Below are 22077 nucleotides of genomic sequence, written 5' to 3' on the forward strand. Positions count from 1 at the left end.
ATGCTATTCTTCAACTTTGCATTGGTTTTTTACTCCCTATCTTACAAGGGCCACAACACAAAATTGAAATTCATTTTCCGGGGCCCACGGGGCTCCATGCGTCATCCCATCATGTAGCACATCCATGACTTCCTATTGAAGTATTCTGTTACTATTTCACTGTAGGACGCCAATACTGAGATCTAGCGCTGAAGCCGTCTTTCTAACTACACCATGTCTAACGAGGTTTCCTTAGAGGGGTTATTTCAAAAAGGCAATCCTTGTTCTTGATTAGGATATCTGAAAGTCCTAAAGAGTTATAGCCTGCACACTAATCCCTTGCAGCAGGACCCTGGCTGTCAGTCACGGCTTCTGAGCCCTCAACTTCTACATGCTGTCAATACATGGCCTTTAACCTTATCCATGTATGTCACAGGGGGTCAAGGGATTAAAAAGGTTTTCTCACAACAGTTTTTTTTCTGTCATGCAGGCACCCCAGCCGCGGCTCAGTCCCGAAGAGAACAGCAGTGGGCGGCCACCCATGCACCACAGCTCTGTTCACTTCAAGAGAACGCCTTTAAGACCTCTAACAGCCAGGACTTAATAGGCTGGAATCCATGGCAGACATTGAAGCCTTCACCAGACCGCAGGCTTCCATAGCAAACGAATAGCACCCCACTGTCTCACTGCTGGGAGGCTGATGGAGGCCATTTAAATGCAGAGCTGGTGGCAGCATCTAAATAGTTTAATGGCTGGGATTGATGTTACATCCCATCTTGGCCAATGTGACCATGTGCCAGCTATGTCTTATAGCTAGCACCCACCATGCATGGAGTGGGTACAACATCTCCCACCACAAGCAAGACGATAGCTAAACATCTTCAGTTCTGACCAGTCCTTAAGGCTTCACCCATAACGCACCTCTAGTATCACAGCTCGTTGCTTCAGCTGGTTGATATCATCACGTAATAAACTCTTCTCCTCTTCTGAGACTCTGATCTATGCAATAAAGAATCATATATAGACACGATCATAACACTACTGTCGGGGATGTGTTGTGTTCTTTCTTTCATCTTGTACATGTAGTTTTAATTGTTGGTTCCTCTAAGGCCGATGCAGAGGGCTCGGGGATTGGCTGGTTCTGGTGCCGTCTCCACAATGTCCGGTGCCCGGAAGTGGTAGAGGTGTGGTGAGAGCAGCAAACAGGGTATCTCCACCACTTGAGAAAAGCCCAACAACCAGATCATCCTACGGACCGCTAGTTTAAGGAGCTTGTTGAAAACCCTACAGACATCCACCAGAACCTGCTTGCTTCTCTCGGGATTCTCTCCACCGAGCTCCCCAAAGTATAGTTGAAGACTGAAAGAACTCCAACACGGTAGGACCGTAGTGTACCCAATCTACAGGAAGAGGCTATATGTGATCATTTGCTAGCTGGAATAGACTTTTAGTAATCTTGAACACTGGTCCTTATAATAATTCTGGACTGTTTATACCAACCCGGTTCCTAGTAGCCATTGTTTTATTTTTGCGGCCCATTATGGCCTACTACATTTGGAGATTCCTATTAAAGTTTTGTTTTTGAGCATTATGTCCAAGAAAACCAACTTTACTGTGTTCCCTTGCAGTCCCTGGTACAATGCCATGCCACGGGGACATTTTCAAGAATATCATTTTAGAGTGGCCTAATCCTGGGCATGTGAATTTCCTCATGCCCTTGCCACAATACATGGACAAGTCAACGAGGACTCCCGTGATGGTACAAGCACCACAATCCATTTATACTCAGGACTGCGACTGTAACAAGGGGACACTATCTACATCTGGAGGAAAGAAATTTCTGTACCAACACCAAAGGGGGTTCTTTACTGTAAAAGCAGTGAGACTGTGGAACTTGCTGCCTGGGGACGTGGCGATGGCCTTTCTTGAGTGTTACAATATGACGTTATAGTCACTAAGAACTTCAGAAGAATTGTTGATCTACGGATTACTCTAATTGCCAGACTTGGAGTCGGGAATACATTTTTTCCCTTAAATAAAGGACAATTGGCTTCTACCTCCTTGGGTTGTTTTTCTCTTTCCTCTGGATAAACATTGGGGTGTAATAGGCTGAACTAGATGCTTTTTTTCAGCCTAACATACTATGTTACTGCAGTATGTAAGCATTAGTAGAGGCTGAATGTCTGCGACCCGTGAGGATAAGAAACAGCCGAATCGCCCCCCTCTAGTGGATGGGACTCTGCCCCAACTTTCCCTTCTCTGGTCCACCACAACACTTATCTGGCATCTTTTCCATATTATACTGTAAGACTTGTGGTTTACCTACCTGGTGGCAGAGCTGATCCGCTTTCTCCTTCCTTAGAAGACACTTTCTTTCCTGGCCGGAGACATTACAATAAGTTTTACAGACAGTCATGCGGTATTTGATTACAACTTTTATTACCCCCTTAAAATGCAGCCTATTATGAGCCTTAAAGGATGTCCCCAAAAATTGCTGGGGATCCAACGGCTGGGAGCCCCCGCCATCCTGAGACCAGTGTACCTGAATGCCCCATGTGAATGGATTGGCAGTTCACATACTCAACCACTTCAACATTCACTTCTATGGGCCAAGCAAATATCAATGTGCTCTGCAATCTCCCTCTATCCCATTTAGTTGTACCAGTCTTGGGATCGCTGGAGGTCCCAGTGGTTGGACCCCCAGGAATCACACATTTTTACCCTATTCAGCGGATATGGGATACATATATTGAAAGGAAATCACCACCTTTATGCTGCCCTCTTTATGGTAGTGATAGGCATGCTGACTGTAATGATATCACCCCCTTTTTACATGTCATATTCCCTATTTTCAGCCCCTCGCCACTGTAGCAAGGGCACTAAAATTAAGGAAGTACCTGGAAATTCCCTATTTTAATGCTACCTCTGCCTTTCTCAGTGTCCCCCACACAGTAATAGTTCCATCTTTATGCTCCTACACAGCAAAAAACTCCCCCTTTATGCCCCCACAAAATAATAATACCACCTTAGTTTCCCATAGTAATGGTATCTCCTTTGTGCTTTCTACCATGTAATAATGCCCGCTTTGTGCCCGGTAAGGTAACAGTGCCCCCATTAAGTAATAGTACCCACTTTGTGCCCTGTTAGAAAATAATAATGCCCACTTTGTCCTCCATTATTTAATAGTACTTACTTTGTGACCCTATTAGGTAATAGTGTCTCCATTAGGTACTAGTGCCCACATTTGTGCCTTTCTTATGTTATAGTGCCCACTTTGTGCTTCCATTGGGTAACAATGCCTACGTTCTGCTACAGCTAGGAAGCAGTGCTTACTTTGTGCTTCTATTGTGTAGTAGTGCCCTCTTTAGTGCCCCAATTAAGTAATTGTACTTGTTCTGTGTCCCTGTTAGGTTATAGTGCCAATTTTTTGCCCTACAAGTCCCTATGTGGTCCCACTACTCCCACTACGTTCACCTGCAGCTTCTTTTCTTCCATGCACCCTGCTGAATTTTGATTCATCCTCCTACCAGATCTGCCGGGAGGATGAATCCAGATGGACATGGAGATGCCACACAGCTTGTGGAGGAAAGGAAGTTGCAGATAAAACAAGTAGCATAGGTCCAGTGCGGTGGAGACTTGCTAACTTTTCCTGGATTCCGGGAGGTCCGGGAGGTCTCTCCCTTTTCCAAAAGCCTCTGGGTCATTCTGGGAGCGTTTGGAAGTAAGCCAGCAACTGAGAGTGTGCAAACTGGTGCTGTCTCTACCTTATTTCATTGGCACTATAGCAATAGTGTGGTTTGCCTCTATGGTAGGTATATATATATATACACACTTGTAGATGTCAATCATACCAGTGCCTTCTTTTCCTGCTGTGCCATACACTCTGCGTTCTTGTACTGGGCCAGGCTCAGCTTCAGACTATCTGCCTCCTTTATTAGGTCCAAGAAATAGTTTTTTTCTTCATTCAGGCTATACAGAAAATGGCGAGATGAGAATATCTAGGTTTTCCTTGTACTCCGAGATGGGGGGGGGGGGGGGGGGGGCACAGTTTCCTGCTATGTGACTGCATACAGTCGGCACCGCTTATACAATGAATGTAATAATGAATCAGAAGTTCCAGGAGAGCTTAAAAAGTTCTGTCTACTTGGTGGCCCCCTGCCTTGGCTTGAAAACACAAGACCACCCGGTAGGGAACGCTTTTCTTTTAAAGTACACATAAAATTGCTAGCAAAATTAAAAGCCCCTTTAAATGGCCCAATAATGGGGCACGAATAATTGTTCATGGACCCGATCATGGGGCGATGTAAGAGGAACAACAATCATCCAACAAATGGGCCAGCGATGGCTTATCAGCTAACGGAGGCTTTGTGAAATGATAGAAATGCCCGCTGGTGGACTGTAGATCTGCACATGTGATCGGGGCGGCATGCAGCCGACCAATGAGAGCTCTGAGGACAAAAGATTATTAACGATCGTTCGTTCTCATACAAGCCGTTCTCGGACAATACTCAGCATCTTTACACGGGCCGATTCTTGACCCAAAACCAGTACCTAACAATAAAGCATGTTGATTGGTGCTGCTTTAGGTTTTCTCTGGCGTGGCCATGAATGATTATTACTACCACTGTTCGTCCCCACAGAGTTGTCATGGGTTGGTTGTATATCTTCCTGTTTAGATGGGAAGATGTACAGCCAATCAGTCAGCATTTTATGCTTTCCAAAAAACCACAACAAATTTGGTGCCCACAGGCCGTGGTGGGGTGCGGGTGACAGCAATGGCAGCGGCGGTGACTCCGCTACTCTCCATCTCACAAAAAAAATGCAACCTGCGGGGAAAAAATGTCTGAGTGACTTCCATCAAGGCCTGGTCATCAGTGCTAGACTAGCCGGCGCCAGGATTTCACTGTCAACCGTGTGGGGTTTATGTAACGGTGTGGAGAGTATACAGAGAATGGCGCGATCAAGGAAAACATCTAGTAAAAGAGTATCCTGTGGATGGAAACAACTTGTCACGGAAGGGGTCGGAGGAGGATGTCAAGAATCGTTCTAAGGAACAGGCACTACATGCTCAATCAAGCTGCAGCCAAATACAATGCTGCTGCTACAACTTATGTGTTGGAATGTATACTTTGCTGTTCCTCCGCACGGATGATATAACAGCGGACGGCCAGTTCCAGCACCATTGTGTCTAAGAGGAACAGAAAGACTCCAGCGGGCAAAAGAGCGCAAAACTTGTATCACTGAGCAGCGGAAAAACATCTTCTAGCCAGATGGATCCAGATTCCTGGTGCTGATGGGCGGTCAGAATTTGGCACAAGCAGCATGAATCGCTGACCCCTTCCTGTCAGAACATGTCAGCACCGCCATCTAATCTGCGGCAACTACAAGAAGCTTCCTGTCCGCAGGGGCCGGTATTCCTGCAGAATGATGTCATAATCTAGTGGAAGCTACGCCATGATGAATTGTTTCTGTTTTGTAGACCAAAGAATGTCCAACATGCTGTAGTCGCCCTTGAGGGGGTAGAGGGGTCACAGTCTTGTCATTCAGTGGGTGGCATGCTGGGCTCAGGGGTCATCCTATGCAACTACTCAAAAATAGGGGGCGGCTTTCATAGTGGGCCTGATCATGGGATATTTCTTACCACCAAAGGTACTTGGCACGACAGATGATGAGCAGCATTTCATGTGATGTTTGATGCTTCTGGACACATCCCTTCCTGTAGAACGAGTAGTCATTCCAGTGGAGAAGGAGCGCCACATGCTCACGTCGACCCTGATGGTATGCGTACTTTTGGATCTTCAATGCACTCGAATTTTGATCTGATGTAGTGGTAGGAACCACTCCGGAGCTTATAGCATTTAATGGACGAAATCTGTGTGTAGACACTTTTCTGGAAAGGGAGACTGATATGGTTTTCCACACTTCTGTTGCAGGACATGTAATGAAGGCCATGAGACCAAATGTCCTTCAGCCAAGTGCTTGGAAATGGTTCCGATAGACACAGAGGTGTAACAATGGCGCCCCCTGTCTCTGGATGGCGGACAATGAAACAGTTGCAGTTGCTCATGCTTGTCAGATGATCTTCTCTGCAGGTGGCATCCTGTGCCCCCATCCACTGGTCCCAACACCCCCTAAAAGTCTGGTCAGATGGTCCTCTCTACTGATGGTCTGTAGGGGGCATCCTGAGCACAGTCGCCTTGTGTGCCCCCCCCCCCCCATCCACTGGTCCCAACACCTCCTAACAATCTGGTCAGACGCTCCTCTCTACTGGTGGTCTGTAGAAGGGGGGCCTGAGCTCAGTCGCCTTGTGTGCCCCCATCCACTGGTCGCAACACCTCCTAACAGTCTTGTCAGACGCTCCTCTCTACTGGTGGTCTGTAGGGGGCGTCCTGAGCCCGGTCACCTTGTGTGCCCTCACACATCCACTGGCCCCAACACCTCCTAACAGTCTGGTCAGAATGGTCGGTGAGGGACAATTCATGGATACGACCATCCAGCTTCTCACACCCCAGTAATGCGCCCCCCTCTGGTAACGGGGTGAAATCTCTTCTCTGCGTCGTAGAGGCGTCTAGTGGTCAACAAGCTCTACAAGTGGAAGAAGAGGTCACTGCACACAAGGAGCCTCCGAGAGCCTCTTATAAGTCAAGCGGGAACCACTTTTAGGGTCTCCAGTGACAAGACCGTCCATCTAATCACTACAACTCTCATCATTTACAGATCTGCCTTAGATGGAACTGTAGGACGGGGTCTGCAGCAAATGACAACTTCTTCTGGGGGTACTTTTTTTTTAACAAAGATTATATAACCAATATAAAAACATTAACCGGTTCGGTACAACAGTGTAATAACATTGCAAACATCAGGCACACAAAACCAGAGGAGGTCTCCCCCTTCTACAGCGCTACTAGTAGGGGGTCTCTTTAACACAGCGGACATGCGGTGTAAATCTATATTCCCATTGCCTTTGCAGTGTTTCTTTGAGGTATAAATTGGAAATACTCCCAACATATACGTCTGACACAGGGGCGGAGCTATAGGGGTTGCGGTTGCACCCAGGCTCAGGAGCCTTCGGGGGCCCATAGGGCCTCTCCTCTCCAGTACTATGAATAAAGCATTATAGTTGGGGCCCCTGTTACAGGTTTTGCATTGGGGCCCAGGAGCTACAAGTTACGTCTCTGACGTTCGGCATATAGCGCCATGTCAGGATCTCACTCTGTTAACTACAGTGCTGAAGCTGTGCGAGAAGCCGCTCTACGTACGGCATATGTACCACCCTCTCCAATAAGTTGTTGGGGGCACCATGACCCGCTAATGGCTCGGGGGCTACCTAAGAGGCCTGCTGTCTTTCTTACCGCTTGTTCTCCTCTTTCAGTGATGTGACCTCCAGCAGGAGTTCCTGCACCTCTTTATCTGATTTCTCCAGGTTTTCTTGCAGCTCGTTGTTCAATGTCTTTAAGATTTTCCACTTTCCCTCCATTTCTTGGAGTTTGTTGTTTGACTTTTCCCTGTATGAAGTCAGCAGAAGGTCATTATACGTGCGGGCACACAGTAGTCACCAATAGGTATGAAGAAGACACTAATGTGTGCGGAGGATCCTGGGAGAATGGGCTGGCAGCGAGGGGGTGGTAACGGGCAACAATCATGGTGGCGCTCAACCCTATTGTCAGACAGGGCTTGGACGATGATGTAGGACTCTCTCCCACCAGGTATGGCACGAGCGGAGGAGCCTGTTGTCTGTGGCAGTATAGCACAGACCAGATTCTCCCCGCTCTCTAGATCTTATACACTGGGAGCCGGAGGGCAGATGTGCTCTACAGAGAGGCGAGCAGCCGGACTGTGGTATGCCGCGGAGGTTATCTTCCTGGCTGGAGCTTCAGAGGCATCTACGAATGTAGCAAGGGGGGTCTTTGGAACCCTAAGAATTGAGGGCCCTGTCACAATTGTGACCTTCGCGACCCCTATAGCTGTGCCCGAGTTTACATGTAAAGACAGACTTAGGCGTATAATATAACGCTATGCCGGCTATGCTGCATTCTTATTTATGGAGCGTATTATATGCAATGTATGTACACAAGTGTGAACGGGTCCATGAAGATCAATGGACTTTCAATGACTCCATTCAATACACTGTTACATTACACTCGTATGAGCCGGCCCTTACCAGTACCGCTGGAATACAGTCTAGCCCCGGGGTAAATGAAGCCGTTGTCTCCTTCTTGTAATGATAGAAGAATAGTTTTCGGCGCCTCCACATGTAGCGGAATTAGGGAAAATTTGGGGGAGTGTTAAATTAGTACCGAGATCCGCATCAAAAACCGCATCACTGGGGTGGATTGTGAAGCGACGGATCTGCACCACAATTCGCTACGTGTTAACGTATCTGTAAAAGCTGAGACGGCCATATAATCAGTCCGTGTTCTGTGCATGCATGCTGCAGACACCTATAGGGATATTCCCACCAGGGAGGCTGCAAAGGGATCAGTGATCCATGGAAAACATCCCCGCCTGTCCGGTGAAGAGCGTGTAGGTACACAGATATTGGCCAGCTTGCAATGCACTGCTTCTTCCTCAGTAGAGCTGGGGGCGCTCTGTACATGTATACATTACATGGGGGACAGGAGAAGACAAGAAGTGAGGAACAGATGATGCCAGGAGAAAATAATGGAAGCAAAAGATTAAAGAACACACAAAGAAAACACGAATGCAAATAATGATAAAAATCATAAATGATAGAATTTGCATATTGGCAAAAAAAAAAATTCTCAAGCGCAGCATGAGAAACAATGTATAGCGGTGACTAGTGGTGATAGCGCGCTAATATTGATCTCAGCACGACCCGCGGCGAGAGTAAAAAATAAAGAATGATTAAAAAGATGCAAACAATAAATGAGATCGGCGCCGAACGTGAAAGCGCCAAAAAGGATTCTGACAACAATAAAATCTTCTCTGAATATTCATAAAGAACCCATTAATGGTCTCCTGTTTATATCGGCTGTTTGGGATTTCATGCGGAATAAGTAATACGGACCAAAATACGGCGCGCTGCATTTATGTTCACGTTTGTAAGAGCGCAGGTCTGAATAGCGCAAAGCGAATCAATGCAGCTCTTTGCACTAGGGCTGCGACAGATGAGCGTAGGCGCGAGTGCGCTGGCTGCACTGAGATGTATTGGCGCACGAACGCAGCAATAATCAGGCTGATGTGCGCAAATTAATGTCATTTCTGCGCTTGCAGGGCCGGTTTGCGCGCAGGATCTTCCGTTTCAGGGAAATAGAATGGCTACTAAAGCCTAACAGCGGCCGGCGGTCTTCTTGACGCTCTGCTGTCCGCCGGTCGCACACTTCACCTTGGCAGGGCGGGTCTGATCTTTTCTCACGTGAAGAAACGCGCTGATGAGAACGAACCGACTGCGTGGTGTTTTTTAGCTGTGACTTCTGTCTGTTTGAGGGCGGATTCAGACGAGCGCAGGCGCAACGCCTCTCACCGGCGCGGAGCGTAATTGCGCTTGAAAGAGGAGAATTTCTTTGCCTTTGCTGGCTTTTCAGTCTGCGCTCCGGAGTCCGATCTTTTCTCAGTCGCAATATTAACGGCCAAGGAATCCCGCTAGAGCTTACTCTGCATCACAACCTCGCACTCGGTGTTTGTCCATGAGTCCTAATATATCTGTTCTGACTGTTTCATGGTCGCCAATCGAGCAGCATTAGAGTTACTTATAGACTGAAGCTACATGTAAAAAGATCTCATGAGCTGCGGATCTGTCTGTAGCAACACATCTGCTTTAGGCATCAGTCCTTTATTGAGCAGTAAAGCCCCCTCATCCTGTGCTTTACAATCCATGCGCTGAGTGTCTATTGCTCCATATATACTTGAACTGATAGCTCTATGGTTGCTAATGAGCATCAATACAGTTCCTTATAGACAGAAGCTGGATTTAAAAATCCATACATTGGATATCTGTCTATAGTAACATATCTGCATTCACCAAGTGAGCATTGACCTCAGTCAGTTAGGGAGCAGCAGAGTATCTCTATCCTGATAATTGAGGCGCTAGTTAGCTCTATAGTCGCCATTGAATATCAACATTGGCGACTTTGGGAATTTAAAAAACCCCATGCATTTGGGTATCTGTCTATTGCAACATATCTGCAGTTGCCATATGGGCCTTGTTATCGGTCATCTATATATATAAAATTGAATGTCTGTCTGTGTGTGTGTGTGTGTCTATCTGTCCTTTATGCGCTACTACACCATTCATCCGATCGCCATGAAACTTTGGGAAGTTGTTGAGTACACTCCAGGGAAGATTACTGGCATAGTACAAATATTCTATGATAAATGGCGCGCATGCATGCGTCGTCGACAGTTACGACCCCCCCACGTAGATCGTTCGATTTCCATCATTGCCACTAATTCTCTCACTTCCCGATGTTGTAGAAACATGAAATTTGGCACGGGCATTGATTATGTCATAAATAGGAAAAGCTAATGGGTCCCAACTCCATTATTCAATTCTAAGCGCAAAACAATTAGCGTCCAAATTTTACGTACGGAATCTAATTCTCTCACTTCCTGATATATATAAATGAATGTATGTCTGTCTGTCTGTCCTTTACGCATTACTGCACCATTCATCCGATCGCCATGAGACTTTGGGAAGTTGTTGAGTACACTCCTGGGAAGATTATAGGCATAGTACAACTATCCTACGATAGGTGGCGCGCGTGCGGGCATCGTCGACAGTTATGCCCCCCAGACAAAGATCGTTTGATTTCCATCTCAAGCACGAAAGCAAAAGGCATTACGAGCAACGGGATGCGTGTTCAACCAGAAAATGATGCATCCGCCGAACGTTTCGCAAGGCAATTGCTGGATATTGAGAATGCTGAGGTAAAATGAAAGCTGTGCTGTGATTGGTGGCTACTTCTTATACTGCTGAGGTAAAATGAAAGCTGCGCTGTGATTGGTTGCTATTTCTTATACTGCTGAGGTAACATGAAAGCTGTGCTGTGATTGGTGGCTACTTCTTATACTACTGAGGTTGCATGAAAGCTGTGCTGTGATTCGTTGTTATATATTATACCACTGAGGTAACAGGAAAGCTGCGCTGTGATTGGTTGCTATTTTTTATATTGCTGAGGCAGAATAAAAGTTGCGCTGTGATTGGTTGTTATTTCTCTTACTGCTGAGGTAACATGAAATCTGCACTGTGATTGGTTGTTATCTAGATATATAAAAACGAATGTCTGTCTGTCTGTCTTCGCAGCAACGCGCGACGGGTAAGCTAGTATAATGAATAATAAAGCATCTCATTTCTGACAATCAAGGCTCCAGGAACTAATAGACAACTCCTCACTGTGAGACCTCTCTGGTTGAGCGGACTCTCATGTCCATATGAACCCAGAACAACGAACATACTTTGTTACATCCCAAGGGAACTAGATTATGCAGATTTCTTAATTATGACTCCTGATGAACCGCTGAGCATCAGCGGAGAAACGTGTCGAGTATATTACAAGATCAAGAGTAACAGCGTATTTTAGGTCAGGACTTTATTTCTGCTATTATACCCCTATGGTGTAGCATCAGGGAGTCCTGACATTGTTGTGCGTTCAGAATAAGAGCGTATGATCAGCAGTTGGATTGTAAAGACATTATTAGGGTGCCCACCCACTGGCGATTTTTTTTCCTTTGCGTTTTGCGTTTTTTCTCAAGAGCAATTAGTATTGAATGTACTCCTGTCCACTGGCGTTTTTTTTTCCGGTCCGTTGCAATTTTTAACATAGGAACTGTCAGTTGCATATGTGTCCTTATTTTTCTCTTAATGCACCCATGAATGTCAATGGAAATTAACGGAAAAGCCGCGAAAATGCCGCGAAAAAGCCGCGAAAACACCGCGAAAAACGTGCGGAAACCGCTGCGTTTTTCACGCACAAAAATCGCAAACGCCAGTGGGTTGGCGCCCTTAACAAGCACTGATATTCAACAGATATCACAGACATACAGTGAATACGGTGCCTGCTGGTACCTAACATATCCATTTCTGGTCTTTATACTGTGCCATCAGATTTTGGAATGTCACCGCATGCTTACAAGAAGGGCTTATATATGTCTATGGGCACTGAAATCAGAATCCCTTTTATTAGCCGAGTCTATAAAGGTAGATTGACAATAGAAGTGACACTCATTAGCTTCTGCACATTATGTGTCTGTTGTCCTGTGCTGCTTATGATACCATCGTTTGTACTTGTAGCTTCAGGTACCGGAAAAGTGTTCTTTGTTTGTGCCCTTACGTTACGTTTGTTAACAATTTACAATCAAGATTGGAATTTTAATTTGGTCCTAACTGTGAAGGGCCAACAAATCCCAGCCGTGAAAATGAACCCAGTGAACTCCCTTCTTGTCCCGTTCTACGGCCGCGATTATCGCCCTCGCTTTTGTTTACGCCTCGGGGCTTATTCAGACAACCGTATTTGCGCAGGTATTTCCGCATAATGGGAGACCCCCGCGTTCGTCTGCCCTGAGCCCTCATACCAGTAAAACATCTGCGCGGAATCCAGGCGTAAATCCCCCGGGGTGAGTGCGCCCTTATTGGGCCAAAATACACAGCAGCTATGGGGGCGTTCAGGGGGCTCCCGGCCGCCATGACAGTTGGAGGGCACCGCGCGATCTCATCATGGAGGGGCCGTTCCGGACCGCAGATTGATGAATGTAAATGCGGTTGTCAAAATTTACAGCGGCATTTTAAGAGTTAACAGGTGCCATTGGCATCAGCGCCAATTGTGGATGTTGTGGTCGGGTGTCAGCTGTCAGAGATGGCTTACGCCTACTGTGTATGGAGTGGGCTGGGCTCCCGATCCCGTATCCCTGGAAGTATATATACGTCCTGGGGTGTAAAGAGGCACATATATATATATATATATACGGACATATAGCGCACACAGGAGGATATATCGCCAAACTGTAGCACATAATACGGCACCCGTAACTCGGACTCACATCACTCGACGGCCGCTGGGGGTTGTAGTTACCGGTAGTGACAGTTGGAAGCTGCGCCTGCACTGCATGAGGAGGACGTATCTACAATCACCCCAGATCTCATCTGTTAGGGCGGCTGCACACGGGCGGATTTGTTTACACAAAATTTGCGCACACAATTCGCAGCGATAAGAACATATTGGGTTTCTGCACGTTTTTTTACCTGTGCATTTCGGTCGCACAAACAAAACTGCAGCGCAAGTCCCCATAGAAGTCTATATGGACGTGTAAATGTGCGCAAAATACACGAGGAGATGCGAGGAACACGGCGGAATTACGAGGAAAAAGATCACATCCGGAGCTCTTTAGACGAATTAGCCATTTCAATTGGATTTGGTTGCCACGCGCAAATGCATGTCCCCTCGCATGCGGAAAACGTGCGGTAAAATATGCTGATGCGTGCGCAATAAAGAAGACCGCTACGTGCGTGCGCATAAATATGCAGAAACTTGTGTGAAGCCGGCTTTAGCAGAAAATGCCCCCTCCTTTGGGGCAGGAACAGATCGGCGCAAATACGCTCGCCGCTACGGAAGGTATTAGCGCTTCTTAGTGATTCGCGGCCCGATATCGCACCCATGCTTGTGAAGTTAGCCGTAGGACTCCTGCAGACGAGAGTCGGTGTCGGTGCGCTCACAACCGCAGGACGTAATTGCGCTATTGCGGGCTATCATGCGAATATCCGTGCATTCTATTATATCTTTCCTCCGCTGCGGGGCCCAGTCACATTGGCGCGGGACACGCCTGCGCTGGGATACCAACAGATGTGCAGCCTAAATAGTCACCCATGTTATTGACTAACACCGCAGATTCACAGAGCTCAGCGTGCAATTTCGTGGAGATGGCGTGGGCATTTCCTCTTACGGTGCCTTGAGTGCGCAAATACTCACAAAAGTAGAGCGTGTCGCATATATTGTCGCAACACGAAAATTGAGTTTAAAAAACGCAGAATATGAGGGAACCCATCGAAATCAGTAGGTTCAGTTCTACGTGTTTTGTGCAAGCCATTTTCCGCACGCAGTATCGCCGTTTGCAGAAGCGCTTCGGGCGCAGAGAATACGACCCACTTATTACAATGGCTTCCTGAACAAGGGTTTTTTCTGACCGAATTTTGAGCCCAATTGGCCACTGAAAGCCCCGTCTGCCCGAAGGGTTAAACGATAACTCCTGGGCCAACTAAGTCAGGTGACCCGCCTGCTAATATGGCTGCCCTGCCTACTCAAACATGGTGCTGCCTGGACGGCGCTGATGTGAGCGTTCCCGGCAGCGTAAAAAAGGATAGTAGAACCCGCGATCGTGCGCCCTGCATAGTGCATATACGTTACGTGATAGTGAGTGTATATGCGCTTACATCCGTGTGTGGCCGCCCTCATGCTTCATGTCCACGGGCGGATCGGATTCTGCCCGCAGCGGAACCTCACCTGTCCGGATCGTCTGCGGACCTGTCCAGATCTTCTCCCTCCCTGTCCGGATCTTCTCCCTCCCTGTCCGGATCTTCTTTCTCCTTCCCTGTGGATGCGTACAAGCACGCCAGCACGCGCAGTACTTTTTTTTAACTCCTTCTTTCCCGCGAAATTGATTTGTGAACGAGCCGCGCATCGGATGGCTTTTATTGACATCAGTGGTTGCCATCCGCAGGGGATCCACAACAAGATGGAGCATGATGTGATTTTTTTTTCTGAACTGAAAATGCGCAAATTAAATCTTTATACTTTAATGTATTTGCAGGCGCCCATGTATCTCTATGGCTGGCTTAATTTGCGGATCTCCCACGCAGGAGTCCCGTCGGGTTCCACGAATCCAACCCACCCATGGACATTGGGCCTATACTTGGCTTTAACAGATGTGCTGGTAGGACGTGCAGTTCCCCGGCTGCTCCCTACCAGGATTGGTCAGCTCCTGCAGCGGCGCTGCACTGGGCTTGTACCGCCAGCTGGTAGGGAGTATCCTGCGCGGCTTATCAGCACATCTTTACAAGTAGTTGGTAATCCTATGTAGTTAGCGGTGCAGCTCGTTCACGCACGGCGCTCTCATCATTTGCACGGTCCTCAGTAGTCGTCCCTTACATTATACGCCATTTTCTGCCCAGAACAGTTCCATCTCCGGTCCTGGAGATTCTTCATTTACTATCAGGTGAAGAAGTACAATAAGAAGCACCACTGCATCTTCCGCAGAGACAGCGCCCGTCCGGTTGCATGTAGTGTGCAGAATGATCACTGCATATCCACTGTGGCTCAACCGGTGGACATCCCGCAGGCACTCCACCACCGGACATCTCAGGGATTGATAGCAGGCGGCCTTGGCCTTGCTTCTGTGGAAGCTGAATAGTGCTGATCTCTCTCTGATAAGACTGATCTTGCCCAGCAGGGAATTGGCGCCAGTGAAATGCAGGACCACCCAGGGGCGGAGCTAAGCTTGCTGTATGTTGCTTACTTCTGCGGGGGATGGGTACCCACTACTTTGAGTGCAGTAACTTTCGTGGGCTTTTCTCTCCACTTTGGCTCCACTGGCTTTTGTAAGAAGATGACAAAGCTGTTTTCTCACGCTTGGGCGCCATTTTGAGTTAACATTTAATTTCTTCTGGTCGCCATTTTGGATATCTCTGACATGGCAGCACAAGATTAAACAGTCCTTACAGTTGGAAACACTTGATCCCACACTTTTTCTTGACTTTCCTCATTTTCAATAAAGTTACTTTTCTTCACTTTCATGCATATTATGACATCCGGATTTTCAAGATGGCGGATTAACTCCTGACACGCTGACAGAATCTCAAAGTCAATGAAAGCACTGAAACCCATTATTACTCCCAGGAATACGTTGGTACACTTGTCATCTAAGCTTGTCCTTTCCCATATAAGGCTCAGAGGGTTGCTAGGGAACTTGTCTTAGATGCAAAAACGCATCAAAAATGCATCCTGTGTGAATACTGGCTTAAGGCGTGGAAGCTAATCTTGTTCGTGACGCCAAAACTTGGCTCCAGACCTAGGAGGCGTTTAAGCAGCAGGGCAGAAATGAGATGGTAATCACAAAAACCACGCGCGTCATTCACTATAGACTCCGTTAGATGACTTGTAGTGTAAAGGGTTAACTCGATGTTTGCTTGCTGGTTTAACACTGCTCTTTTCTCTGTTCTTGTTCTCCCTCTCTCTAGCTTTCCTCTTCTTTTCTTTCCCGATAATCTGGTTGTGTTAGTACTCACACCTTTGATATCCTAGCTTCCCATCGCACTGGCTTTGGAGTATAGATGTTCTCCTTGTTTTTCCCTGATCTCTATCTCAGGCTTCCCTGGACTAGACTCTCCTCTAAAGACTTTGTTAAAAATGTTCACCTTGTTCCTCCCCGTTCTCTATCTCTGGGCTGTCTTCTCTCCTCTAATCACCAGACTTTCTCCAGGGTTAGGCTCCAGGACTAGACTGACTAACCCCGCCCACTCTCTACCTTTTATACCCTGAACCTCGAGTATGTGAATGAATCACATTCACATACTTCACCACAATTATAGATATATACACACCACTTGATATAGCGATAGCAATGCTGTGGGACCCCCACCTCTGGGGTAATACATCTCTAGTGCAGCACAGCAATAGACCCCTGGAGGTGCTTTTCTATCGCTTGATCTGTGCCAGCGGATAAGCACATATTGATGAGATCGGTGCTTTTCTAAGGCTGGCTTCACACAGCCGGAATTCCTGCGCATGGAGGATCTTCAGCAAATCACATGCATTGAAAGACGTATAAATTAGATTTTTCGCGCACACCTGCAGACGCAAATTGCATTTTCCGTGAGCGGAGAAAAAATCGTAGCATGCTCTATTTTGCTGCGGATTCAGTGCGGACGGAAGTCAATTGAGGCTGTCCAATCCTCAGCCCATCTGTAATTGACATTACGGATGGGCTGTGAGTACCCGCATCATTGCCTAGCAATGGCGTGGGAAATACTAATATTTAGAAAAAAAATCTGTACTGCGCATGATCAACGGTGAGCGTCCGCGGTCATCCGCAGTACAGAAATACACGGGGCCACTGGAGTCAGAGCGAGATTCCACTGCGGGAACTCGCCTCCGGAATCCGGATTGTTTGCGTACAGCCAGCCTTCCCGCAGGCTTTTGTAGACTGTGTGGTGATCAATCTTTGTTCAAACAATCATTCGTCACCACACAAAGCAGATTTTTCTTGGATTGCCCTTCTCAGGGCGGGTGCTCTGTCTAATCAGGTGAGACAAGTCAGAGTAAGTCAGATTTTCATGTCTGGTCCACTGTTCTTCTGCTCATCCTCTGCAGTACTGGTTTAACGCTTTCATAGTTGTTCCTCCCGCTGGAACATAGACAACGGCTCCTGCATGAGATGTGGATTTTTATGTAAGATCCGGAGTCAATACAGCGGTCATAAGAATGGAGACACAATGGGTCCTCTTGTCCAAAGAAGCTCAACGTGCGGAAGTCATCATCAAAGGTGATGGCATCAGTCTTCCAAGATATAGATTGGCTACTGCTGTGGAAGACCTTCCAAAGGGGTCTACTGTCAGGATTGTATATTACACAGCACTTCTGGATATATTTAATGAGGCATTGAAGAATAAAAGGCACAGAAAGTTGACCCAAAGTATCGTATTTTTGCATGACGATGCCTCGTCCCACATAGCGGCTATTACCTGGGCTCTGAGGTGCTGGATCATCTGCCTTCTTCGTCTGATCTGGCAATCATCAGACTATCATCTGTTTTCTAAATTGAAGACACCTAAAGGTATGCAGATCTGCCTCCATTTCTGGTACAATTGCAGCAGCTGATGCCTAACTGAAGGAATTCTGGGTGGGTTGAAGAAGTTGCCAGAATGCACCGATATCCGAGGAAACCATGTAGAAGAACTGTGAACCATCATTGTTCCAGGTTAATGCTTCGTGGTCAATGTCACGGACTCGTATTGATGGCCTCCTGCTGACAAGCCATCATTAGTTTACAACTGGAGAACCCCTTTAAGACTTACTATTTGGGGTGCCGGTAAAGCCAAGTGACAATGTAATAGAAGCCATGATGGCTATTGTCCAGCTGTCCTACAAACAGATATAAATGAGCAGCCGGACGACAGAACCTTTATTATTATTATTATTATTATTAGAATGGGACAATCTATAACAAAGCTTTATTTGTAAGGTCAAAAAAACACAAACAAAGTAATCACATAGCAAACAGCAAAAACATCAAGGCATCTGAATAATATCACAAGGAGACATATGTGTATATACGGAGGAAGAGGGGTGAGGACAGGATCTGCTCCGTGCGGATGAGGGGGCAGTGCAGATCCCAAGACGTTCGTGTCCTGGTGAGAGGAACCACCATCAAGGTGCTGAACCGACGCTGCCGGGGAGGAGCAACAACACCAGACTGGGGGCCAATAATATGCTAAAGATTACCACCGCGTTTCTGCCACCTGTGTTTCTGGCTTCCCCAGGGGGCAAATAAGACAAGATGTCCCTTAAGGTAATGAAGAAGCATAAGGAAGTGAGACGTCGCGGTGGTGATGTATGTGGTTTTCTCCCAGAACCGTATGTGACATCTTGTCTTATTTATCACCTGACGAAGCAACAAATCCTGGTGGCAGAAACGTGTTGAGTCGTTGCTTTGCATATTGTTGGCCACCATGCTCTTATTGGTAATGTTGTGTTTAGTACACTGGGGCCTCGCTCACACCAGCGCTCTTTTCCCACATTAGGAGCGCGTGAAAAGATGGCGTCTAACAGAACCAATGGTTTCCGATAGAAGCGTTCACATGAAGGAATTTTAGACATGCCAAATTCTCGCACCAATCAACTATAGGACATGTGACTGTGAAGCTCGCATCTAAGGTCCGTGCTGCGAGAAGAGAGAGGACCTGACCTACCTGTGGTGCGCTGAGCAGGAGTCTCCATAGACTTCTATGGGAGCAGGAGTCTATGGAATCTCCTGCACAAGAAATGAGATTACAAATGTCATTAGGAGGATTTCTGCCGACCGAAGGATTTCCCCGCTGCTTACAGCGGGACATTTAACACCTGCTGCCCAGAAGCACATTTTAAATGTCCCGCTGCGGGGGGCAGTAGGAGACTCCCTCCACCTCTCTCCCCACGGGATTTCCCTATAGTGGGGAGGGAGGGTTGCAGGGTTTCCCAGAGAGCGAGGGAGGATAGGGCAGGGCTGGAGGGATCTGCCATCTAGCACCAACCCCTATCTTTGCTATGGGGAATCTCTGTGAGAAGCCCTTTAGCCCCGCCCCCTCTGTCTAGCCCTGCCCATGCTCTCGATCCCTGAGAGATATCCCCATAGTGCAAAGAGAGAGAGATGGGCTATGGGTTAATCCCTTATAGCAGGGAGAGAGCGCTCCGTCTCTCCCCGCTATGGGTTAATCTCCCATAGCCTTGCTCTGTCTCTCCCTGCTATAGGCCCTCACATCCCATGTTCTCAGGAAAGCCCTGTAACCACGCCCCCTCTCTCTCCCCACTATAGGGTTAATCCCCTATAGCAGGGAGAGACAGAACGGGGCTATGGGTTAATCCCCTGTAGCCCTGCTCTCTCTCCCTGCTATGGGGTATCCCTGTGAGAAGCCCTATAGCCCCACCCCCTCTCTCTGCACTATGGGGATATCAGGGAAAAACAGAGCAGGGCTATGAGGAATTATCCCATAACAGGGAGAGATACAGTGGTGCTATGGGTTAATCCCCTGTACCCTCGCTCTCTCCCCGCTATGGGGAAATCCCGAAGTCCTGCGGGGCTTCTTCTCTCTCTCCTCCTGGAGCAGCTGCCCGTTTCACCTATACTGCACTAAAACCACTTGTGTGAACAAGGCCTAAGGGCTTAATAGCGTCAATAAAGGGGTTTTGTGGGGTTGCCCTTCTCAGAGAGGGTTCTCTATGTAATCTGGTGTCATAAATTGGCTATTAAGTCAGATTATTAAGCGTGGTTCAGTTTTTCCTGCAGTGCAGGTTTAGCACCTTGATGGCGGTTCCCCCACTGGACCACGGGCTTCTTGGGATCTGCACTGCACCTTCATCCCTACTGATCGCACTGTACAGCTTATGGTCCTTCATCAGGCTCCAACCTCTGAACGCTCACCCGACAACTGTGCCACGAAAACGGACAATGCGTTACTTCCATAGATCAGACTTTTACGGACGCGGCGAGACCACATGTGCTTATTTTTAACTTTATTAATATCCTTCTCCATAGGAACCCTGCACACCCAGGAGGTAGATGTGCGCCATGTGGTGTGAAGGGGTTAAAAAAAGCTGAGTTTAACTGCAATGAAGGAAGACAAAAGAGAAGGCGAGTAGACAGACAGACATGAGAGACACACCTATTAGAGCCACTTACAGGGAGACATAGAAGAGTAAGGGTCACGTGATGTCAGGAACACGTGGACAGAGTTCGGCTTAGCAATTATAATGAAAACAAAGATCTGGTACCGTGTTAGCCAGTAGAGCAAAATGTGATTGTTCTCAGCAAGAGAAACGACGTAATCTTGTAGATATGATACCTTTTAATGGCTAACAAAAATACATGATGTAATAATAGCGAGCTTTCGTACCAACGCAGGGTACTTCTTCAGGCTTATGGATGGGATCTGAAGAGGCATGCATATTTATACACACTTATAACATACATACTTATGACAAGGCACAGATATGGATGTGATTGGTTCGCACTTAAAAGGAATTCTGCAACAGCAAACAAACTTTTTTTGTCTAGGCACTGATAGCGGAGTGAAAGTTTTATGGTCCCTAAATTACTGTTGGAGGGGGGAGGTCAGCAGGCTTGAGTTGCTACAAGAGATACAAAAACATTTTTAGCTAAACACTGATAAGGGAGTGAAAGTTTATGGTCCCTGAATTACTGTTGATGGGGGTCTTATCTGTATAATAAATGTCTCACACCTCCCAGTCACGCATAAATCCTAGGGAATAATTTAACCCCATATCCAGCGGGTCAAAGGTTGTTATCAATTTATATTCCCAAATTCTTCTGTGGTTTTGTGACTTGAAACCACCCTTCAATATCAAAACTCTCATATCTCCTATGTCATGTCCATGGTTAGAGAAGTGCTCAGCCACAGGTAATTCTCTTTTTCTGTGTTCAATCGTGTGGCGATGAGATCTCATCCTGGCTTTCAGTTTCTGTCCTGTTTCTCCAACATAAAGACCCTCAACAGGACATTTACTGCACATGATCAGGTACACAACATTGGACGAGGAACATGTAAATGTCCCTGGGATCTTATAGTCCTGCTGTGTGTTGGGGATCCGTATCCTGTCCGCGGTCAGTACATGTGAGCAGGTCTTACAGCTCCTTACATTACAGGGGTAAGCTCCTTCTTGTGTGTCAGAGGGTAATGCACTCCTGATTATAAAGTTCCTCAGACTTGGAGGTGCCTGTAACACAGAAGCGGAGGGTCCGGGAATATGGTTTTCAGACGGTCATCCTTGTGCAGGGTATGGTGGAGTTTTCTTGCGGTTTTCCTTAGTACCTCTAGTTGCGGATTGTAGGTCACTACTAGAGGCACACGATTGTTTCTTTCCTTCTCCTTGTATTGGAGTAGTTGATTTCTGGGTATCCTGGTAGCTCTGGTGATTTGGTCATCAATTGAGGTGGGCTGGTAGCTCTGATTTATAAATGTTCTTTTAAGATGGTACAATTGTTCCTCTCTGTCCGTTGGGTTGGAGCAGATCCGGTTGTATCTGATGGCCTGGCTGTAGACGATGGACTTTTTGATGTGTTTAGGATGGAAACTGTCCCATCTGAGGTATGTGGGCCGATCAATCGGTTTTCGGTATAGGGATGCCTGTATTGAGTTGTTTGAAATCTTTATGGTGGTGTCCAAAAAGTTGATTTCTGTATCTGAGTAGCTTAATGTGAGGTTTATGGTGGGGTGGAATGCATTGAATCTTTCATGGAATTTTATTAATTCTTGTTCGGTGTTGGTCCAGATGATCATGATGTCATCAATGTAGTGGAAGTAGGCCAATGGTTTGCTGGGGCAAGAGGCCAGAAAGTCACTCTCCAGTTTTGCCATAAAAAGGTTGGCATATTGCG

This window comes from Eleutherodactylus coqui, chromosome 4, assembly GCF_035609145.1.
Source record: "Eleutherodactylus coqui strain aEleCoq1 chromosome 4, aEleCoq1.hap1, whole genome shotgun sequence".
Lineage (NCBI taxonomy): Eukaryota > Metazoa > Chordata > Amphibia > Anura > Eleutherodactylidae > Eleutherodactylus > Eleutherodactylus coqui.